This window comes from Chiloscyllium punctatum, chromosome 12 (genome assembly GCF_047496795.1).
Source record: "Chiloscyllium punctatum isolate Juve2018m chromosome 12, sChiPun1.3, whole genome shotgun sequence".
Taxonomy (NCBI): domain Eukaryota; kingdom Metazoa; phylum Chordata; class Chondrichthyes; order Orectolobiformes; family Hemiscylliidae; genus Chiloscyllium; species Chiloscyllium punctatum.
The window spans coordinates 1,437,105-1,459,797 of NC_092750.1; the positions used below are offsets into that span (position 1 = coordinate 1,437,105).

At 51.0% G+C, this 22,693-nt stretch overlaps 1 protein-coding gene and 1 long non-coding RNA gene across 3 annotated transcripts in view; one reads left to right on the forward strand and one right to left on the reverse strand.

The window, feature by feature from the left end:
* The window catches only part of LOC140483544 (G-protein coupled receptor 22-like), a 124,940-nt gene that overhangs the window by 88,432 nt on the left and 13,815 nt on the right, over positions 1-22,693 (reverse strand). The window lies entirely within an intron of this gene.
* Positions 1-22,693, forward strand: part of LOC140483462 (uncharacterized) — a 35,193-nt gene that overhangs the window by 4,366 nt on the left and 8,134 nt on the right. Inside the window, exon 2 of the long non-coding RNA XR_011961968.1 lies at positions 12,358-12,508. This is a non-coding gene — a long non-coding RNA (uncharacterized lncRNA). The remainder of the gene's footprint in view (positions 1-12,357; positions 12,509-22,693) is intronic.

Genomic DNA, 22,693 nt, shown 5'->3' on the forward strand with positions numbered 1-22,693 from the left:
TCCAACCCATCCATGCCGAACAGATATCCCAACCCCAATCTAGTCCCACCTGCCAGCACCCGGCCCATATCCCTCCAAACCCTTCCTATTTATATACCCATCCGGATGCCCTGTATGGACGGCCCGGTGGCACAGTGGTTAGCACTGCTGCCTCACAGCGCCAGGGATCCGGGTTCAATTCCTGCCTCATGTAACTGACTGTGTGGAGTTTGCACATTCTCCCCGTGTCTGCGTGGGTTTCCTCCGGGTGCTCCGGTTTCCTCCCACAGTCCAAAGATGTGCAGGTCAGGTGAATTGGCCATGCTAAATTGCCCGTAGAGTTAGGTGAAGGGGTAAATGTAGGGGAATGGGTCTAGGTCGGTTGCTATTTGGAGGGTCGGTGTGGACTTGTTGGGCCGAAGGGCCTGTTTCCACACTGTAAGTAGTCTAATCTAAAATAAATATTATAATTGTACCAGCCTCCACCACATCCTCTGGCAGCTCATTCCATACACGTACCACCCTCTGTGTGAAAAAGTTGCCCCTTAGGTCTCTTTTATATCTTTCCCCTCTCACCCTAAACCTATGCCCTCTAGTTCTGGACTCCCCGACCCCAGGGAAAAGACTTTGTCTATTTACCCTATCCATGCCCCTCATGATTTTATAAACCTCTATAAGGTCACCCCTCAGCCTCCGACGCTCCAGGGAAAACAGCCCCAGCCTGTTCAACCTCTCCCTGTAGCTCAAATCCTCCAACCCTGGCAACATCCTTGTAAATCTTTTCTGAACCCTTTCAAGTTTCACAACATCTTTCCGATCGGAAGGAGACCAGAATTGCATGCAATATTCCAACAGTGGCCTAACCAATGTTCTGTACAGCCACAACATGACCTCCCAACTCCTGTACTCAATACTCTGACTAATAAAGGAAAGCATAACAAACGCCTTCTTCACTATCCTATCTACCTGCGACTCCACTTTCAAGGAGCTATGAACCTGCACTCCAAGGTCTCTTTGTTCAGAAACACTCTCTCAGACCTTACCATTAAGTGTATAAGTCCTGCTAAGATTTGCTTTCCCAAAATGCAGCACCTCGCATTTATCTGAATTAAACTCCATCTGCCACTTCTCAGCCCATTGGCCCATCTGGTCCAGATCCTGTTGTAATCTGAGGTAACCCTCTTCGCTGTCCACTCCACCTCCAATTTTGGGGTCATCTCCAAACTTACTAACTGTACCTCTTATGCTCACATCCAAATCATTTATGTAAATGACAAAAAGTAGAGGACCCAGCACCGATCCTTGTGTCACTCCACTGATCACAGGCCTCCAGTCTGAAAAACAACCCTCCACCACCACCCTCTGTCTTCTACCTTTGAGCCAGTTCTGTATCCAAATGGCTAGTTCTCCCTGTATTCCATGAGATCTAACCTTGCTAACCAGTCTCCCATGGGGAACCTTGTTGAACGCCTTACTGAAGTCCATATAGATCACATCACTGTTCTGCCCTCATCAATCCTCTTTGTTACTTCTTCAAAAAACTCAATCAAGTTTGTGAGACATGATTTCCCACGCACAAAACCATGTTGACTATCCTGAATCAGTGAGGAGAAAGTGAGGACTGCAGATGCTGGAGATCAGAGCTGAAAATGTGTTGCTGGAAAAGCGCAGCAGGTCAGGCAGCATCAAAGGAGCAGGAGAATCGACGTTTCGGGCATGAGCCCTTCTTCAGGAATGAGGAAAGTGTGTCCAGCAGGTTAGGATAAAAGGTAGGGAGGAGGGACTTGGGGGAGGGGCGTTGGGAATGCGATAGGTGGAAGGAGGTTAAGGGGAGGGTGATAGGCCGGAGTGTGGGTGGGGGCGGAGAGATCAGGAAGAAGATTGCAGGTTAGGAAGGTGGTGCTGAGTTCGAGGGTTGGGACTGAGACAAGGTGGGGGGAAGGGAAATGAGGAAACTGGAGAGATCTGAATTCATCCCTTGTGGTTGGAGGGTTCCTAGGCGGAAGATGAGGCGCTCTTCATCCAACCGTCGTGTTGCTATGGTCTGGCGATGGAGGAGGCCAAGGACCTGCATGTCCTTGGTGGAGTGGGAGGGGGGGGTTGAAGTGTTGAGCCACGGGGCGGTTGGGTTGGTTGGTCCGGGTGTCCCAGAGGTGTTCTCTGAAATGTTCCGCAAGTAGGCGGCCGGTCTCCCCAATATAGAGGAGGCCACATCGGGTGCAGCGGATGCAGTAAATGATGTGTGTGGAGGTGCAGGTGAATTTGTGGTGGATATGGAAGGATCCCTTGGGGCCTTGGAGGGAAGTGAGGGGGGAGGTGTGGGCGCAAGTTTTGCATTTCTTGCGGTTGCAGGGGAAGGTGCCGGGAGTGGAGGTTGGGTTGGTGGGTATGTGGATCTGACGAGGGAGTCACGGAGGGAGTGGTCTTTTCGGAACGCTGATAGGGGAGGGGAGGGAAATATATCCTTGGTGGTGGGGTCCGTTTGGAGGTGGCGGAAATGACGGCGGATGATACGATGTATCTGGAGGTTGGTGGGGTGGTAGGTGAGGACCAGTGGGGTTCTGTCCTGGTGGCGGTTGGAGGGGCGGGGCTCAAGGGCGGAGGAGCGGGAAGTGGAGTCCTTGCCTTTCCAAATACATGTACATCCTGTCCCTCAGGATTCCCTCCAACAACTTGCCCACCACCGAGGTCAGGCTCACCGGTCTATAGTTCCCTGGCTTGTCCTTACCACCCTTCTTAAACAGTGGCACCATGTTTGCCAACCTCCAGTCTTCGGGCACCTCACCTGTGACTATCGATGATACAAATATCTCAGCAAGAGGCCCAGCAATCACTTCTCTAGCTTCCCACAGTGTTCTCGGGTACACCTGATCAGGTCCTGGGGATTTATCCACCTTTAACCGTTTCAAGACATCCAGCACTTCCTCCTCTGTAATCTCGACATTTTGCAAGATGTCACCATCTATTTCCCTACAGTCTATATCTTCCATATCCTTTTCCACAGTAAATACTGATGCAAAATATTCATTTAGTATCTCCCCCATTTTCTGTGGCTCCACACAAAGGCCGCCTTGCTGATCTTTGAGGGGCCCTACTCTCTCCCTAGTTACCCTTTGGTCCTTAATATATTTGTAAAAACCCTTTGGATTCTCCCTAACTCTATTTGCCAAAGCTATCCCATGTCCCCGTTTTGCCCTCCCGAATTCCCTCCTAAGCATGCTCCTCCTTCCTTTATAATCTTCGAAGGATTCACTCCTTTACAAGAGGACAGTATTCAGGAGGGAGCAGCACCTTCTGAAAGGGCGACTCTGACAGTATTAGCAACAGAACCATCGCTCCTTCCCTGGGTTTATCTCAGCAAAAACCAAACTGACTTTGAAACCTGATCGTTGAAAATCTAAACTCATTATTTGTTTGATAAGCTTGTTAAATACTTTCATACTCCTAAATAGCAGCTGTGCAGATATCATCTCTGCTTAACTAGAAATGGAACAGCGATCGATTTTAACAGTGGGGGAGATAGATCTGAATATTAATGAGCTCAAGTGCATTCAGTTTTTCTAAAAGGTAACAGAGTCTAACATCGATTGGCTCAAGTGAAACTGAGAACTGCGATTACTCTCTCACTTACAAACACATCCAACTCTGACAAACCTGCCCTCACATCAGACACAGCCTGGGCTTGCAACAGGACACCCTTCAGTCCAGGCAATGTCATGGATGGAGCATGTTTCTCCACCCCCTGTCCCCTCTCCTCACATCCCATATCCTCCCATCGACTCACCCTCTATCCCCTTCCCCCTCCTCCCCCCCCCCTCTCCAATAATGCCCCTGGAATCCTGGGTCATTATTCAAATAGTTCCGATTGCTCTGGTTCCCATAAACTCGTCCATTTCAGGAAACCTGCACAATTCTCTCCTCAGTCCTCCCTGTGAAATCCAGGAGGTGAAACATCAGTTTGGTAGAGTCCGGGCACATACTTTTCCAGAGTTTTATTCCAGCTCTTCCATCTCCCAAAACTAATCTCATCTGATGTCCCATGAACTAATTTACAACAATCATTCACTCCCCATTTCCATTTACTCTCAGTCACCCCTAATCCAACTCTCTCCAAACTGTTCAACCTTCAAAACTCATGACATCCAAAGCAAAGAACTTGGAATTGTATCAAACTTTTCATCACCTCCTGCGCCTTTCAAGCACTGAGGTACTTGGAAACATTCTCATTGTTGTAACGTAAGGAATACAGCTGCCAATTTGTTCACAGGAAGCTCCTTTAAACAGCAATATGTTCCTGATTGGATGGAAGTGTTTGAGATGGATCGCTGATTGTGTCAGAGGGATGTGCTGATGTTGTGGGGATGTCACTGGGTTGGCAATCCTTTATGTTCTGGGGAGACAGGTAGGAATCCTGGTATAGCAAGTGGGCATTTGGAATTCGATAAAATCTGAAAAAACTGTTGACATGTAACCATTGTTGTTACAAACCCAACTGGCTCACTGATGCTGTCTTTTCTTGGCCTGGCCTACACGTGACTCCAGACCCACTGCAATGTGGTTGTCTCTCAGGTTCCTCTGGGTAATGGAGGGGGGGGAGGAGTACAGACTGTGGGTAATGGAGGGGGGTGGGGGGGGAGGAGTACAGACTGTGGGTAATGGAGGGGGGGGGGGGTACAGACTGTGGGTAATGGAGGGGGGGGGGAGTACAGACTGTGGGTAATGGAGGGGGGGGAGGAGTACAGACTGTGGGTAATGGGGGGGGGGGGGAGTACAGACTGTGGGTAATGGGGGGGGGGGAGTACAGACTGTGGGTAATGGGGGGGGGGGAGTACAGACTGTGGGTAATGGAGGGGGGGGGGGAGGAGTACAGACTGTGGGTAATGGGGGGGGGGGAGGAGTACAGACTGTGGGTAATGGGGGGGGGGAGTACAGACTGTGGGTAATGGAGGGGGGGGGGAGGAGTACAGACTGTGGGTAATGGAGGGGGGGGGGTACAGACTGTGGGTAATGGAGGGGGGTGGGGGGGGGGTACAGACTGTGGGTAATGGAGGGGGGGGGGAGTACAGACTGTGGGTAATGGAGGGGGGGGGGAGTACAGACTGTGGGTAATGGAGGGGGGGGGGAGGTGGAGTACAGACTGTGGGTAATGGAGGGGGGTGGGGGGCGGAGTACAGACTGTGGGTAATGGAGGGGGGGTGGGGGAGTACAGACTGTGGGTAATGGAGGGGGGGGGGAGTACAGACTGTGGGTAATGGGGGGGGGGAGTACAGACTGTGGGTAATGGAGGGGGGGGGGAGGAGTACAGACTGTGGGTAATGGAGGGGGGGGGGGGGAGTACAGACTGTGGGTAATGGAGGGGGGGGGTGGGGGGGGGTACAGACTGTGGGTAATGGAGGGGGTGGGGGGGGGGAGTACAGACTGTGGGTAATGGAGGGGGGGGGGGAGTACAGACTGTGGGTAATGGAGGGGGGGGGGGAGTACAGACTGTGGGTAATGGAGGGGGGGGGTGGGGGGGGGGTACAGACTGTGGGTAATGGGGGGGGGGGGTGGGGGGGGGAGTACAGACTGTGGGTAATGGAGGGGGGGGTGGGGGGGGGGTACAGACTGTGGGTAATGGAGGGGGGTGGGGGGAGGAGGAGTACAGACTGTGGGTAATGGAGGGGGGGGGTACAGACTGTGGGTAATGGAGGGGGGGGGAGTACAGACTGTGGGTAATGGAGGGGGGGTGGGGGGGGGGTACAGACTGTGGGTAATGGAGGGGGGGGTGGGGGGGGAGTACAGACTGTGGGTAATGGAGGGGGGGTGGGGGGGGGGTACAGACTGTGGGTAATGGAGGGGGGTGGGGGGGGGGTACAGACTGTGGGTAATGGAGGGGGGGGAGTACAGACTGTGGGTAATGGAGGGGGGGGTGGGGGGGGGTACAGACTGTGGGTAATGGAGGGGGGGTGGGGGGGGTACAGACTGTGGGTAATGGAGGGGGGGTGGGGGGGGTACAGACTGTGGGTAATGGAGGGGGGGGTGGGGGGGGTACAGACTGTGGGTAATGGAGGGGGGGGTGGGGGGGGAGTACAGACTGTGGGTAATGGAGGGGGGGTGGGGGGGGTACAGACTGTGGGTAATGGAGGGGGGGTGGGGGGGGTACAGACTGTGGGTAATGGGGGGGGGGAGTACAGACTGTGGGTAATGGAGGGGGGGGGAGTACAGACTGTGGGTAATGGAGGGGGGGGGAGTACAGACTGTGGGTAATGGAGGGGGGGGAGTACAGACTGTGGGTAATGGAGGGGGGGGTGGGGGGGGGGTACAGACTGTGGGTAATGGAGGGGGGGGGTACAGACTGTGGGTAATGGAGGGGGGGGGTACAGACTGTGGGTAATGGAGGGGGGGGTGGGGGGGGGGGTACAGACTGTGGGTAATGGAGGGGGGGGGTACAGACTGTGGGTAATGGAGGGGGGGGGGTACAGACTGTGGGTAATGGAGGAGGGGGTGGGGGGGGGTACAGACTGTGGGTAATGGAGGGGGGGGGGTACAGACTGTGGGTAATGGAGGGGGTGTGGGGGGGGAGTACAGACTGTGGGTAATGGAGGGGGGGTGGGGGGGGTACAGACTGTGGGTAATGGAGGGGGGTGGGGGGGGGTACAGACTGTGGGTAATGGAGGGGGGGGGGTACAGACTGTGGGTAATGGAGGGGGGTGGGGGGGAGTACAGACTGTGGGTAATGGAGGGGGGGGTGGGGGGTACAGACTGTGGGTAATGGAGGGGGGGGTGGGGGGTACAGACTGTGGGTAATGGAGGGGGTGGGGGGTGGGGGGGGTACAGACTGTGGGTAATGGAGGGGGGGGTGGGGGGGGTACAGACTGTGGGTAATGGAGGGGGGTGGGGGGGTGGTACAGACTGTGGGTAATGGAGGTGGGGGGGGTACAGACTGTGGGTAATGGAGGGGGGGGTGGGGGGTACAGACTGTGGGTAATGGAGGGGGTGGGGGGTGGGGGGGGTACAGACTGTGGGTAATGGAGGGGGGGGTGGGGGGGGAGTACAGACTGTGGGTAATGGAGGGGGGGGTGGGGGGGGAGTACAGACTGTGGGTAATGGAGGGGGGGGTGGTACAGACTGTGGGTAATGGAGGTGGGGGGGGGGTACAGACTGTGGGTAATGGAGGGGGTGGGGGGTGGGGTGGGGTACAGACTGTGGGTAATGGAGGGGGTGGGGGGTGGGGGGGGTACAGACTGTGGGTAATGGAGGGGGGGGTGGGGGGGGTACAGACTGTGGGTAATGGAGGGGGTGGGGGGGGGTACAGACTGTGGGTAATGGAGGTGGGGGGGGGGTACAGACTGTGGGTAATGGAGGGGGTGGGGGGTGGGGTGGGGTACAGACTGTGGGTAATGGAGGGGGTGGGGGGTGGGGGGGGTACAGACTGTGGGTAATGGAGGGGGGGGTGGGGGGGGTACAGACTGTGGGTAATGGAGGGGGTGGGGGGGGGGTACAGACTGTGGGTAATGGAGGGGGGTGGGGGGGTGGAGTACAGACTGTGGGTAATGGAGGGGGGTGTGGGGGGGGGTACAGACTGTGGGTAATGGAGGGGGGGGGGTACAGACTGTGGGTAATGGAGGGGGTGGGGGGTGGGGTGGGGTACAGACTGTGGGTAATGGAGGGGGTGGGGGGTGGGGGGGGTACAGACTGTGGGTAATGGAGGGGGGGGAGGGGAGGGGGGGGGTACAGACTGTGGGTAATGGAGGGGGGGGAGTACAGACTGTGGGTAATGGAGGGGGGGGGGGGGTACAGACCAATGTGGAGGATTGCTCCCCTCAGCTGCAGTATTGTGTTTAATTCAGGGCACTGCGCTTTGGACAGGGGACAGCGGAGATTTACCCGTGATACAGCCGGTGAATGTGGAGACGCAAGGGTTGTTCCCTTCACAGCAGAGAAGGTTAAGGGGAGATCTGAAAGAGCTGTCCAAAATTATCAAGAGTCGACATTAGAGTGGTGCTGGAAGAGCACAGCAGGTCAGGCAGCATCCAACGAGCAGCAAAATCGACGTTTCGGGCAAAAGCCCTTCATCAGGAATAAAGGCAGTGAGCCTGAAGCGTGGAGAGATAAGCTAGAGGAGGGTGGGGGTGGGGAGAGAGTAGCATAGAGTACAATGGGTGAGTGGGGGAGGGGATGAAGGTGATAGGTCAAGGAGGAGAGGGTGGAGTGGATAGGTGGAAAAGAAGATAGGCAGGTAGGACAAGTCATGGGGACAGTTACTGAGCTGGAAGTTTGAAACTAGGGTGAGGTGGGGGGAAGGGGAAATGAGGAAACTGTTGAAGTCCACATTGATGCCCTGGGGTTGAAGTGTTCCGAGGCGGAAGATGAGGCGTTCTTCCTCCAGGCGTCTGGTGGTGAGGGAGCGGCAGTGAAGGAGGCCCAGGACCTCCATGTCCTTGGCAGAGTGGGAGGGGGAGTTGAAATGTTGGGCCACAGGGCGGTGGGGTTGATTGGTGCGGGTGTCCCGGAGATGTTCCCTAAAGGGCTCTGCTAGGAGGCGCCCAGTCTCCCCAATGTAGAGGAGACCGCATCGGGAGCAACGGATACAATCAATGATATTAGTGGATGTGCAAGTAAAACGTTGATGGATGTGGAAGGCTCCTTTAGGGCCTTGGATAGAGGTGAGGGAGGAGGTGTGGGTGCAGGTTTTACAGTTCCTGCGGTGGCAGGGGAAAGTGCCAGAATGGGAGGGTGGGTTGTTGGGGGCATGGACCTGACCAGGTAGTCACGGAGGGAACGGTTTTTGCAGAAGGCGGAAAGGGGTGGGGAGGGAAATATATCCCTGGTAGTGGGGTCTGTTTGGAGGTGGCGGAAATGTTGGCGGATGATTTGGTTTATGCGAAGGTTGGTAGGGTGGAAGGTGAGCACCAGGGGCGTTCTGTCCTTGTTACGGTTGGAGGGGTGGGGTTTGAGGGTGGAGGTGCGGGATGTGGACGAGATGCGTTGGAGGGCATCTTTAACCACGTGGGAAGGGAAATTGTGGTCTCTAAAGAAGGAGGCCATCTGGTGTGTTCTGTGGTGGAACTGGTCCTCCTGGGAGCAGATACGGCGGAGGCGGAGAAATTGGGAATACGGGATGGCATTTTTGCAAGAGGTAGGGTGGGAAGAGGTGTAATCCAGGTAGCTGTGGGAGTCGGTCAGTTTGTAAAAAATGTCAGTGTCAAGTCGGTCGTCATTAATGGAGATGGAGAGGTCCAGGAAGGGGAGGGAGGTGTCAGTTTCCTCATTTGCCCCTCCCCCACCTCACCCCAGCTCCAACCTTCTAGCTCAGCACCTTCCCCATGACCTGTCCTATCTGCCTATCTTCCTTCCCACCGATCCACTCCACCCTCCTCCCTGACCTATCACCTCCATCCCTTCCCCCACTCACCTATTGTACTCTATGCTACTTTCTCCCCATGCCCACCTCCCATTTATCTCTCCACCCTTCAGGCTCTCTGCCTCTATTCCTGATGAAGAGCTTTTGCCCGAAATCTCGATTTTTCTGCCCCTCAGATGCTGCCTGACCTGCTGTGCTTTTCCAGCACCACTCTGATCTAGAATCTGGTTTCCAGCAGCTGCAGCCATTGTCTTTACCCAAATTATTAAGAGCCTCATTGTCTGAATAAAGAGGAACTCCTTCCTGTGGTAAAGGGGTCAGGAACTGGATGGACACAGGTTTAAGGTGATTAACAAACAAAAGGATAAAACCTTAATCAATGAGCTGTTGTGATCTGGAATGTGGCCTCTCAAAGGGCAGGACATTCAACAGGAACTTTCAAAAGGAAACTGACTGGGTACTCAACATGGAGAAACTCACGAGACTGGGGATAAGGATGGAGGGTTGGTGACAGAGCTAGCATTGGCATGTTGGGCTGAATGGCTTCCTCCTATACTGTAAGACTCCAAGAGGAAGGGGCGAAGGGCCTGTTTCTGTGCTGCACATCTCTATGACTCCACGAGAAAAAGGCAACAGTTTTCTCTGTGGTTTGGTGAAAGATCTCACTAAGAAGCTGCTCTCCCTGAGGCTCCAGAAACATTCTGACAGATTGAGGAAGGGATCAGCAATTCATCACTTTCAGCCAACTGCCAGCTGCCCTTCCTGAGCACTTTGTGGTGCTCCATTAGCATGGCTTACTTTACATCTGAAGCCAAAGGTTACAGTGGGAGAGCCTGGAGCTGTGAAGACTCACACAGTGGAGCAGCCTGCTCTCCTTCCTGAGAGGCCACAATGTACCTGGTTTTAAAGGAGCCTTGTTATCTGGGTGCTGTCTCCGTACTGCCAGCTGTTTGTGTTATAAATGGAGCAATCAGCTGGGGAGTTGGTGCTCGATGATTGATGACACATCCTGAGCCTGGAGATTAGAAGCAGCACTCTGACACAAATTATGTCTCTTCTTTTCAGCCAGTGATCCACTAACCCGACATACAGGGCCTGACACATGGGACTCCTGGGGCCTGACACACAGGGCCTGACACACGAGGCCTGACACACGAGGCCTGACACACTGGGCCTGACACACTGGGCCTGACACACTGGGCCTGACACACTGGGCCTGACATACAGGGCCTGACACATGGGACCCCTGGGGCCTGACACACAGGGCCTGACACACGAGGCCTGACACACTGGGCCTGACATACAGGGCCTGACACATGGGACTCCTGGGGCCTGACACACAGGGTCTGACACACGAGGCCTGACACACTGGGCCTGACACACAGGGCCTGACACACAGGGCCTGACACATGGGACCCCTGGGGCCTGACACACAGGGTCTGACACACGAGGCCTGACACACGAGGTCTGACACACGAGGCCTGACACACAGGGTCTGACACACAGGGCCTGACATACAGGGCCTGGTACACAGGGCCTGATACACAGGGCCTGACACGCAAGGCCTGACACGCAAGGCCTGACACATAGGACCTGACACACGAGGCCTCACACACAGGGCCTGACACACAGGGTCTGACACACGAGGCCTGACACACAGAGCCTGACACACAGGGTCTGACATTCTGGATTAGTGGTGCTGGAAGAGCACAGCAGTTCAGGCAGCATCCAACGAGCAGCGAAATCGACGTTTCGGGCAAGAGCCCTTCATCAGGAATAAAGGCAGTGAGCCAGAAGCGTGGAGAGATAAGCTAGAGGAGGGTGGGGGTGGGGAGAGAGTAGCATAGAGTACAATGGGTGAGTAGGGGGGGGGGAGATGAAGGTGATAGGTCAGGGAGGGGACCTGGGAGTTGCAGTGGGAGAGGGACTCCCTGAGATTCTTGTAGAGAGAGGAGGAAAACTTCTTCCAGGCAGGCATCATTGCAAGAGGATTTGCAGTAGGGTTAAAATCAACAAGGTAAAAACAATGACTGCAGATGCTGGAAACCAAATGGCCTGACACACAGGGTCTGACACACAGGGTCTGACACACGAGGCCTGACACGCAAGGCCTGATACACAGGGTCTGACACACTGGGCCTGACACACTGGGCCTGACACACTGGGCCTGACACACGTGGCCCTTATGGCCTGACATGTGGGGCGGGACACACTGGGCTATTACAGCACACTCTGTTCCATAAACAGAATCAGGAATTACTTTAGCCTCCTCAAACCAAACAGAATCCAAACCTGCCCAGCTCCCAATAAGATCATATTCATAATGCACTCTTTTAAAACGTGTCAATTAAAGGACAGGGAACCCATCATTCCCAGAATCAAATACTCCCACAATAAATGTGGTGCTCCATTAATATAATGACTGGGACCTGGACATTAACTAATAGCAGAGAGCTGAAAACCGCACTGTTATAAACAATTAATGTTTATGATACTGGCACTTATTAGGCTAGTGACACAATTTACAAGGTAGCCTGTTGTATGTCCCAGCTCCACCTGATCTGACATCACTGATGACTATAACAGACACTGTGAGAGCTTTCAGCCTAATCCTACCCCTTTCCCTACAGGAAACCGTAAACTATTTACACCTTAACACCATAACACATAGGAGTGGAAGTAAGGCCATTCAGCCCATCGAGTCTACTCCACCATTCGATCATGGCTGATGGGCACTTCAACCTTCATCCATTCTCACTACCCCCCTACCCCCCCCCATGCTGCCACTGCCTCTTGGACCAGAACCTTCAATCCAACTGTTTCCTCGATTCATTCAGAGGAGGAGAGAATCTACACCTCTCCTCAGGCTGCAGCTGAACCTCTCTCTCTCTCTCTCTCTCTCTCTCTGTCTCTATATCTCTCAACTGCCGTGAATTATTTGGCACAAATTAGCATAACCAGTTAACACAATTGACCTCTTACCCCTGACCCCCATTTCCTCCTCCTTCTACTGATAAATTATTTCTATTTTCAAGAAATTCCTGGCCGTATGGAACATAAACACCACTAACAGGAGAGAAGCTGAAGGGTTTCATCATCGGGACAGAAAGCAAGAAACAGGATTGATATTTTCCAGCCTGCTCACCGATATTATTCACCTCTGACCCCTCCCATATCAAATCAAAGGTAAGGGCACTACCACAGTGTCACAAAAACTTGTTCAGAAACATGATTTGGAGATGCTGGTGTTGGACTGGGGTGTACAAAGTTAAAAATCACACAACACCAGGTTATAGTCCAACAGGTTTAATTGGAAGCACTAGCTTTCGGAGCGTCGCTCCTTCATCAGGTGATGGACAATCACCTGGACAACCACCTGATGAAGGAGTGTTGCTCCAAAAGCTAGTGTGCTTCCAATTAAACCTGTTGGACTATAGCCTGGTGTTGTGTGATTTTTAACTTTGTTCAGACTCAGACTTTGAACAAATAGAGACACCATTTTCAGCAGAATGAGACGAGAGTGGCCATTGTTGTTGTGGGAATGCAGTTAACTGTCAATCTTCATTCACAGACTCTGATTGGTTGGGGGTTGCTACAGTGATACAGCAGGCATTGGCTGTCTCCATGATGCCTTTTTTCTGACAAAGGTATGATGTCCGTACAAACTCCTGAACCCTAGAACATTCTCCTCCATAAAAGAGGTTCCTGAGGATTGATGTTCCTAGCATTGAGCTGACACACGCTGTGGGCCCAGATGATGATCTAATATTGGGGGTCCCAGCGTAACCCCTAGAGCAGTCCGGAGTATTCAATAAATCATGTCCAGTTACAGAGCCACGTTTAACAATGACGATAGCTGTCTCACACTGTTACTATGTGTGGTGTTCTCCACTAACAGAATTCCTGTTGCCATGCCAATGAAACTGTTTTGCTGACCAGACAGGTGAAGAATATGATATCTGAGTTTCAGTGCCTGTGTAATGCCAGGTATGTAAGCTGTACATTCCTATCACCGGTGGGTCATATTGAACAACATTCCCTCACTGACCACTCAGGTACTTTCTTACTCCTCATCCTCACGTAAAGCTTCATCATCTCATCTCCCCTCAGCAATGTTTACATTTTCACCTTCCCATCCTTCGGAATGTTCATCTTTGCTGTTTTCCTTCTCTTCCCATTTCTAGCACAGAGTTCCTGATGCTAGTTCCTCCTTGAAGGACTGAATGAAGGAGCTCACTCAGTTCCTGGGATCAATGAAGGAGCTCGCTCAGTTCCTGGGATCAATGAAGGAGCTCACTGAGTTCCTGGGGAGAGCTGGGCTGTAACTCCCACCGCAGCAGAAGAACAATGATGTAATCACTCAGCCAATAACCAATCCGATGAACAAAGAGAAGAATGAAGAATATTCAAAAGAAGAAAAGCCTATTCTCTTGCTAACACTGTTGGAGCTGCTCTGTCTGTAGCTGCTGCTTCTTCCGGAACATTCTGTTCAGGGTGAGGCTGTTCCTCAGCAGGGTGGGTGATGTCCCTGAAATCACAAGAAAGGAACCTCACAGATTCTGAGAAATAGCTTCCTGTTGAAGACTGTTTGAGCTGTGACACATTCCCTTGGGGTTTTCTGATTTCCAGAGTTGTTAAATTACAACTTTAACCATGTCAGGGAATTGTGCTCCTGGGACAGTGTCACCCAGTTTAGACACCTCCTTCTACAGCAGGGTTTTTGTTCCGTCGGGTTATTGTTGGTATGTGTCACATTTAAGGTGGAGGTAGAGATGAGGAGAAATTCTTCTCTCAGAAGGTGGTGAATGTGGGGAATTCTTTCCTGCAGGAGGCTGCTGAGGCTGGGTCGTTAAATATATTCAAAGCTGCGACAGTTAGATTGTAATCAGTCAGTCTGGGTGGCTGAGGAAAAGTGGAATTGAGGATGATCAGTTCAGCCCCAACTCATTGAATGGCATAGCAGACCCGATGGGCTGAACGGTCTGGTCCTGTTTCTATGTCACATGGTCATCAATGGATCAGCTGAAGGGTCTGACTGAGACCTGAAGAAGGGCTGATGCCCGAAACGTCGATTCTCTTGTTCCTTGGATGCTGCCTGACCTGCTGCGCTTTTCCAGCAACACATTTCCAGCTCTGATCTCCAGCATCTGCCGTCCTCACTTTCTCCTCCAATTTCAGATTCCTCTCAGCAAAGACACAAGAGAATCGAAGACTCAGAACCTCCCCCTGAGGTGGACCATTGATACCAGAGTCAAAACGTGTGGGTGCTGGAAAAGCACAGCCAGTCAGGCAGCATCTGAGGAGCAGGAGAGTTAATGTTTCGGGCATTCTCAGGAATGGGGGCTGATGAAGGGCTCATGCCCGAAATATTGACTCTCCTGCTCCTTGGATGCTGCCTGACCTGCCTGACCTGCCTGACCTGCCTGACCTGCTGCGCTTTTCCAGCAACACACACTCTGGACTCTGATCTCCAGCATCTGCACTCCTCCCTTTCTCGTCCTCATTGATAGTAGCGATATTTTGATGTGTATTATTTCCTACTCTCTCCCGGAAGAGCAAGTTAAGCTCCAGAGTGGTCTGTTGTAGTTGGTCATACTGGTGCACCTTCTTCAAAATACCAAGAAAGGAGTGACAATACTGTGGGGTAGCTGTTCTCTAATGACGAGATTGATTCCCCATGTGTTAATTCAACTTGAATTTCCAAAGCCACACACAAACTGTTCTCGTAAATAAAGCAGATATGGGTGAGGAACAGCCTCCACACTGTCAGTGATCTCTCTCTCCCATTACACTGCGATTTACCCCTCACCCACTCTGGGCAATATCTCCTGCATCATTAAACTGAAGGAAGGCATTGGAGAAATTTAGGTTTCAATCACAGTGTGGGGGGGGGGTCTCAGAAAGAATAAACATACCTTTTCCCATGTCCAGATTAAAATTAGTGTTCCTGCCATTAACCCTGCCATCATGGAGCAGGGATCCTCTTGTAGGTCCCCCACTTCCTCTTCAGACTGTTGCAGATCAGACAGGCTCCTATAATGTTGTCCTGAAGGTGGAAGTCTCCTTCAGTTACAGTAGACCATCATAAAATGTCACCGTCTGGTATGTTGGTATCAATGGTTAGGTCAGCATTGTGCTGGTGAGGTTTCTGACAGGGTGAATGTACCCTCTGCCCTTTGGGTCTGTTTCTGCACTGACACAGCAGCAATGCTCTGATTGACAAACTGAACTGAGTCTGACGTAGTGGTCTGGCCCCATGAAGTCTCATTACCCTCCAGTTGATGAGCCCGTTTTGTTTCTAATGTTCAGCCGGTCTGGCTGACAGAAAGTCTTCTTTGGACAGTAACTATTCTGACAAGGTTTCATCTGGCTTCCCTTGATGATGCAGTCTTCTCTCATCTCCTCTCACAATGCCCCATGTTGGCAAATACCTGCAAGGGGGTACTGCTCCGTGATTCAGCGCCCTCCCCTGCTTCCTGACTGCCCCCCAATTCAGTTCTGCCTCAAATCTCAGGGTAGGATCAAAACCTTTAATTCCGGAAGATTCCTCCTCAATCTCCTGTTTGTTCAGATCGTGTCAGGGTGAGCGGGTGGGTAAGTGGAGCTGCAGCCATAATCTTATTGAATGGCCGGAGGGCCTCCTCCTGCTCTGAGGACTTCTTATGTTGGCTTGTTCTCAGGTGTGGTCAGTATCACACTGACCTGATCCCTGCCCGGTCTCTCAGTGACATTGGTTACAGTGCTTTCACAGGGTGCATGGGACTGATGATGACACTGTCCCCTATCAAACACGCCCCAGGACAGTGACAGCACAGGGTTAGATACAGAGTAAAGCTCCCTCTACACTGTCCCCCATCAAACACTCTCCAGAACAGGGACAGCACAGGATTAGATACAGAGTAAAGCTCCCTCTACACTGTCCCCCCATCAAACACTCCCAGGACAGGGACAGCACGGGGTTAGATACAGAGTAAAGCTCCCTCTACACTGTCCCCCATCAAACACTCTCCAGAACAGGGACAGCACAGGATTAGATACAGAGTAAAGCTCCCTCTACACTGTCCCCCATCAAACACTCCCAGGACAGGGACAGCAATAATGGTTCCAAAGGAGGGTCACTGGACTCGATACGTTAACTCTCTTTCTCTCTCCACAGATGTTGCCAGACCTGCTGAGTTTCTCCAGCAATTTCTGTTTTTGTTTCTGATCTCCAGTGTTTGCAGATCTTTGGTTTATTTCAGGGACAGTGTGGGGTTCGATACAGATTGCAGCCTCCTCTACATTGTCCTGAGATCAAGCCTCACCCTGTCTTTTTTTCAGTTGCTTCACTCTTGCTCTGTGGGATGATGGTGCTGTGTCGATATTCCCTGTTGTCCCCTCCCTCTTTCCCATTCCCTTTGCTCTGGTTTGCTTCCTGAGTGCAGTTCAATGTATGAATGATGCTCATCAGGAGCCAACTGTGACCCGATACTGGGTGGGCAAGTGAGGCTGGTACTGCCCGTACCATTGCCCCATGAGCCTCTAGAAACCTGGGTACCCAGTCAGCTGGTTTGTTGTCATGGCAACGCACCCATATCCATCGGTTTGGAACAGCTTTGGTCTTTATATCCAAGGAAAGGCAGACTGGCATTGGAGGCAGATCCAGAGACCGGTCACTCGGCTGGTCCTGGGGGTGGGTGGACTGTCTGTTGAGGAGACGGTCAGATTTTGGGCCTAGACTCATAGACCAACAGAACTGCAGAGAACGTAGCCATTCAACCCGTCTTGTTCATGCTGACCCAGAGACACCCAGCTGTCCTTTCTCATCCTATCTTCCTGCGCGCTGGTTACAAAGGCCCCAACAACCTCTCCTCATCCCCAGGCAGCTGAGGAAATTTGGCATGACAGCAAATACCCTTGCCAACTTTTATAGGTGCGCCATTGAGAGCATTCTGTCTGGATGTATCACTACCTGGGATGGCAACTGTACCATTCAGGATCGGAGACGGTTACAGAGAATGGTGAACTCGGCCCGGACAATCACAAAGACCAACTCCCATCTACAGAATCCACCTACCAGGCCCACTGTCAAGGAAAGGCCGCCAGCATTCTCAAAGATCCATCCCACCCTGGTAATGTTTTTCTACAACCTCTACCATCGGGGAGAAGGTACAGAAACCTGAACACACGCACCAGCTGGTTTCAAAACAGTTCCTACCCTACTGTTGTTAGAATACTGAATGGACGCACAAACTAAAGAAAGGTAGGCAGCTAGTGCAGGCGTCTTTTGTGGCTATCCCCATTTCAAACAGGTATGCTGATTTGGAAGATGTAGGGGCTGATGGAGTCTCAGGGGAACGTAGCACAAACAGCCAATTTTCTGGTATTGATACTGGTTCTAATGCAATGAGGGGTACGTCAGGTTCCAAGAGATCAATTGTATTAGGGGATTCTCTAGTCAGAGGTACAGACAGACGTTTCTGTGGCCAGTAAAGAAAAAGCAGAATGGTGTGTTTCCCTGGTGCCAGGATCAAGGATGTCTCAGAGAGGGTGCAGAATGTTCTCACGGGGGAGAGGGGCCAGCAGGAGGTCATTGTCCACATTGGAACCAACAACATTGGAAGGGAAAAGATTGAGATTCTGAAGGGAGATTACAGAGAGTTAGGCAGGAATTTAAGAAGGAGGTCCTCAAGGGTAGTAATATCTGGATTACTCCCAGTGCTACAAGCTAGTGAGGGCAGGAATAGGAGGATAGAGCAGATGAATGTATGGCTGAGGAGCTGGTGTATGGGAGAAAGATTCACATTTTTGGATCATTGGAATCTCTTTTGGGGTAGAAGTGACCTGTACAAGATGGACGGATTGCACCGAAATTGGAAGGGGACTAATATATTGGCAGGGAGATTTGCTAGAACTGCTCAGGAGGATTTAAACTAGTAAGGTGGGGGGTGGGGGGGGGGGGAACCCAGGGTGATAGTGAGGAAAGAGATCGATCTGAGATGGGTACAGCTGAGAACAGAAGTGAGTCAAACAGTCAGGGCAGGCAGGGACAAGGTAGGACTAATAAATTAAACTACATTTATTTCAATCCAAGAGGCCTAACAGGGAAGGCAGATGAACTCAGGGCATAGATAGGAACATGGGACTGGGATATCATAGCAATTACAGAAACATGGCTCAGGGATGGGCAGGACTGGCAGCTTAATGTTCCAGGATACAAATGCTAGAGGAAGGATAGAAAGGGAGGTAAGAGAGGAGGGGGATGGCATTTTTGATAAGGGATAGCATTACAGCTGTGCTGAGGGAGGATAGTCCCAGAAATACATCCAGGGAAGTTATTTGGGTGGAACTGAGAAATAAGAAAGGGATGATCACCTTATTGGGATTGTATTATAGACCCCCCAATAGTCAGAGGGAAATTGAGAAACAAACTTGTGAGGAGATCTCCACTATCTGTAAGAATAATAGGGTAGTTATAGTCGGGGATTTTAAATTTTCCAAATATAGACTGGGACTGCCATAGTGTTAAGGGTTCAGATGGAGAGGAATTTGTTAAGTGTGTACAAGACAATTTTCTGATTCAGTATGTGGATGTACCCACTAGAGAAGGTGCAAAACCTGACCTACTCTTGGGAAATAAGGCAGAGCAGGTGACTGAGGTGTCAGTGAGGGAGCACTTTGGGACCAGCGACCATAATTCTATTCGTTTTAAAATAGTGATGGAAAAGGATAGATCAGATTTAAAAGTTGAAGTTCTAAATTGGAGAAAGGCCAATTTTGACAGTATTAGGCAAGAACTTTCGAAAGCTGATTGGAGGCAGATGTTTGCAGGTAAAGGGACGGCTGGAAAATGGGAAGCCTTCAGGAATGAGATAACAAGAATCCAGAGAAAGTATATTCCTGTCAAGGTGAAAGGGAAGGCTGGTAGGTATAGGGAATGCTGGATGATTAAATAAATTGAGGGTTTGGTCAAGAAAAAGAAGGAAGCATATGTCAGGTATAGACAGGATAGATCGAGTGAATCCTTAGAAGTGTATAAAGGCAGGAGGAGTATACTTAAGAGGGAAATCAGGAGGGCAAAAAGGGGACATGAGATAGCTTTGGCAAATAGAATTAAGGAGAATCCAAAGGGTTTTTACAAATATATTAAGGACAAAAGGGTAACTAGGGAGAGACTAGGGCCCCTCAAAGATCAGCAAGGCAGCCTTTGTGTGGAGCTACAGAAAGTTGGGGAGATACTAAATGGATATTTTGCATCAGTATTTACTGTGGAAAAGGATATGGAAGATATAGACTGTAAGGAAATATGACATCTTGAAAAATGTCCAGATTACAGAGGAGGAAGTGCTGGATGTCTTGAAATGGTTAAAGGTGGATAAATCCCCAGGACCTGATCAGGTGTACCCGAGAACTCTGTGGGAAGCTAGAGAAGTGATTGCTGGGCCTCTTACTGAGATATTTGTATCATCGATAGTCACAAGTGAGGTGCCGGAAGACTGGAGGTTGGCAAATGTGGTGCCACAGTTTAAGAAGAGCGGTAAGGACAATCCAGGGAACTATAGACCGGTGAGCCTGACCTCGGTGGTGGACAAATTGTTGGAGGGAATTCTGAGGGACAGGATGTACATGTATTTGGAAAGATAAGGACTGATTAGGGATAGTCAACATGGCTTTGTGCGTGGGAAATCATGTCTCATGAGCTTTACTGAGTTTTTTGAAGAAGTAACAAAGAGGATTGATGAGGGCAGAGCAGTAGATGTGATCTATATGGACTTCAGTAAGGCATTCGACAAGGTTCCCCATGGGAGACTGGTTAGCAAGGTTAGATCTCATGGAATACAGGGAGAACTAGCCATTTGGATACAGAACTGGCTCAAAGGTAGAAGACAGAGGGTGGTGGTGGAGGGTTGTTTTTCAGACTGGAGGCCTGTGACCAGTGGAGTGCCACAAGGATCGGTGCTGGGTCCTCTACTTTTTTGTCATTTACTTAAATGATTTGGATGCGAGTATAAGAGGTACTGGAGAGACTGAACGGGCTGGGGCTGTTTTCCCTGGAGCTTTAGAGGCTGAGGGGTGACCTTGTAGAGGTTTACAAAATAATGAGGGGCATGGATAGGATAAATAGACAAAGTCTTTTCCCTGGGGTCGGGGAGTCCAGAACTAGAGGGCATAGGTTTAGGGTGAGATGGGAAAGATATAAAAGAGACCCAAGGGGCAACTTTTTCACACAGAGGTTGGTCCGTGTGTGGAATGAGCTGCCAGAGGAAGTGGTGGAGGCTGGTACAATTACAACATTTAAGAGGCATTTGGATGGGTACGTGAATAGGAAGGGTTTGGAGGGATATGGGCTGGGTGCTGGCAGGTGGGACTAGATTGGGTTAGGATATCTGATCGGCATGGACGGGTTGGACCGAAGGGTCTGTTTCCATGTTTTTGTTTTTGCTATTGTTTCCCTATTATTTAATATCTATGTTATTTCACTCTGTGATCTGCCTGCATTGCTTGCAAGACAAAGCTTTCCACTGTGCCTCGGTACAGGGGAGAATAAATTCAATTTGATTCACACGGCCTGTAGTCCTGCAGCATATGGCCCTCACGGTGCAGATACCAGGGCATTTTCTCAGAGTGCAGTGTCTCTGCTTCCAGCACTGAGTCAGGCTCCCCATTCCTCACACTCACCACCCTCTGTGTGAAAACACTCTTCCTCACGCTCCCTCTAATCCTTCTGCCCCTTCGCCTGAAAATCAGATCCCCTGGGGTTTGAACTCTCTGCCAAGGGAGACAGGTTCTCCTTGTCTCCTCTATCTCTACCCCGCACAGTCTTGTATCCCTCAGTCATGTCACCCCTCAGCCTTCTCTCTTCTAAGGAAAACAACCCTAACCTCTCCAAACTCTCCTCATAGCTACAATCCTCCAGCCCTGGCAACATTCGAATAAACCTCAGCACTTTGTGGAGTGATTCCATCCTTCCTGTAATGTGGTGACCAGAACAATTTACAATACTCCTGTTGTGGCCTAACCAGTGTCTGACGCAGTTTCATCATTACAGTAAATCCCTACTTTTATATTTGAGATCTTGACCAATGAAGGAGAGTATTCCATGTGCCTTCCTTACAATCTTCTCTCCTTTCGGGACCTGTGCACTTACAGGACAAGATCTCTCACTTCATCTCCCTCTCTCAGTTGATTCCTGTTTATTGTGTGCTCCCTTTTACTTTTTGACCTCCCTAAAGGCATTACCTCAACTTGTCAGAATTAACAAATTCCTACAGCGTGGAAGCAGATCATTTGATCCATCAAGTCCACATTGATCCTCCAAAGATCATCCCACCCAGACCATCCCTATCCCTGTAACCCTGGATTTCCCATGGCTATCCCACCTAACCAGCATTCCCCTGGACCCTCGGGACAATGTAGCATGGCCAATCCATCCTGACATGGATTGTGGGAGGAAACTGGAGCACCCGGAGGAAACCCACGCAGACACGGGGAGAATGTACAAACTCCACACAGTCAGTTGCCTGAGGCGGGAATTGAACCTGGGACCCTGGTGCTGTGAGGTATCAATGCTAACCACCGATCCATCATACCACCATTAACGTTCATCTGCCACCTTCCTGCCCATTCCACCAACCCTTCTCTACCATTTTGGAGCTTCCAGCTAATGACTACATGGCGAAGTTTTATATCATCTGCAATTTCCCCCGTTGTTCAGATCATTAATGTCTAAAACAAACAGCAGGGGTCCCAACCCCTTGCCCTGCGGGACATCACGCGACATAGCTTTCCATTCACAAGGGCAGCCTTTATTTCTTGTTACTTACTGAAGCCTTGAAGATTCTCAGGTGACCTGACAGGGACGATGTCGGAACGACAGGGCTGTATCCCTGTATGGGAGAGTCTGGAACCATGGGGCATCACCTCAGAGTAAGGGGGTGTACCCTTTAAGACAGAGATGAGCAGGGGAGTGAATCTGGGGGATTCTTTCCCACAGTGGGCTGTCGGGGGCTGGGTCATTCAGGATATTCATGGCTGAGGCAGAATTTTAATCAGGAAGGGAATCGAGGATTATGGTGGAGTTCTGGATGATCAAATCAGGCAAGATCTCGTTGAATGTTAAACTAGAATCAATGGGCTGAATGGCCTGTGTCTCTCTCTATGTCACATGGTCTTGTAATGACGTGATACAAGGCTAATGTTCTCTGTTTACATCAATCTTCCTGTTATAGGTCAGATCGATTTGTTAAACTGACCTAAAGTTTTACTGTAATTGATGGCCTTACTCGAACAGGTCACCACCAACAGAGGAAAACAATCCATCAATCGGGAATGTTTAAGATGATCCAGGATAGTCCCGGACAGATTCCAGTGGAATGACTCTGTATCTCTGTG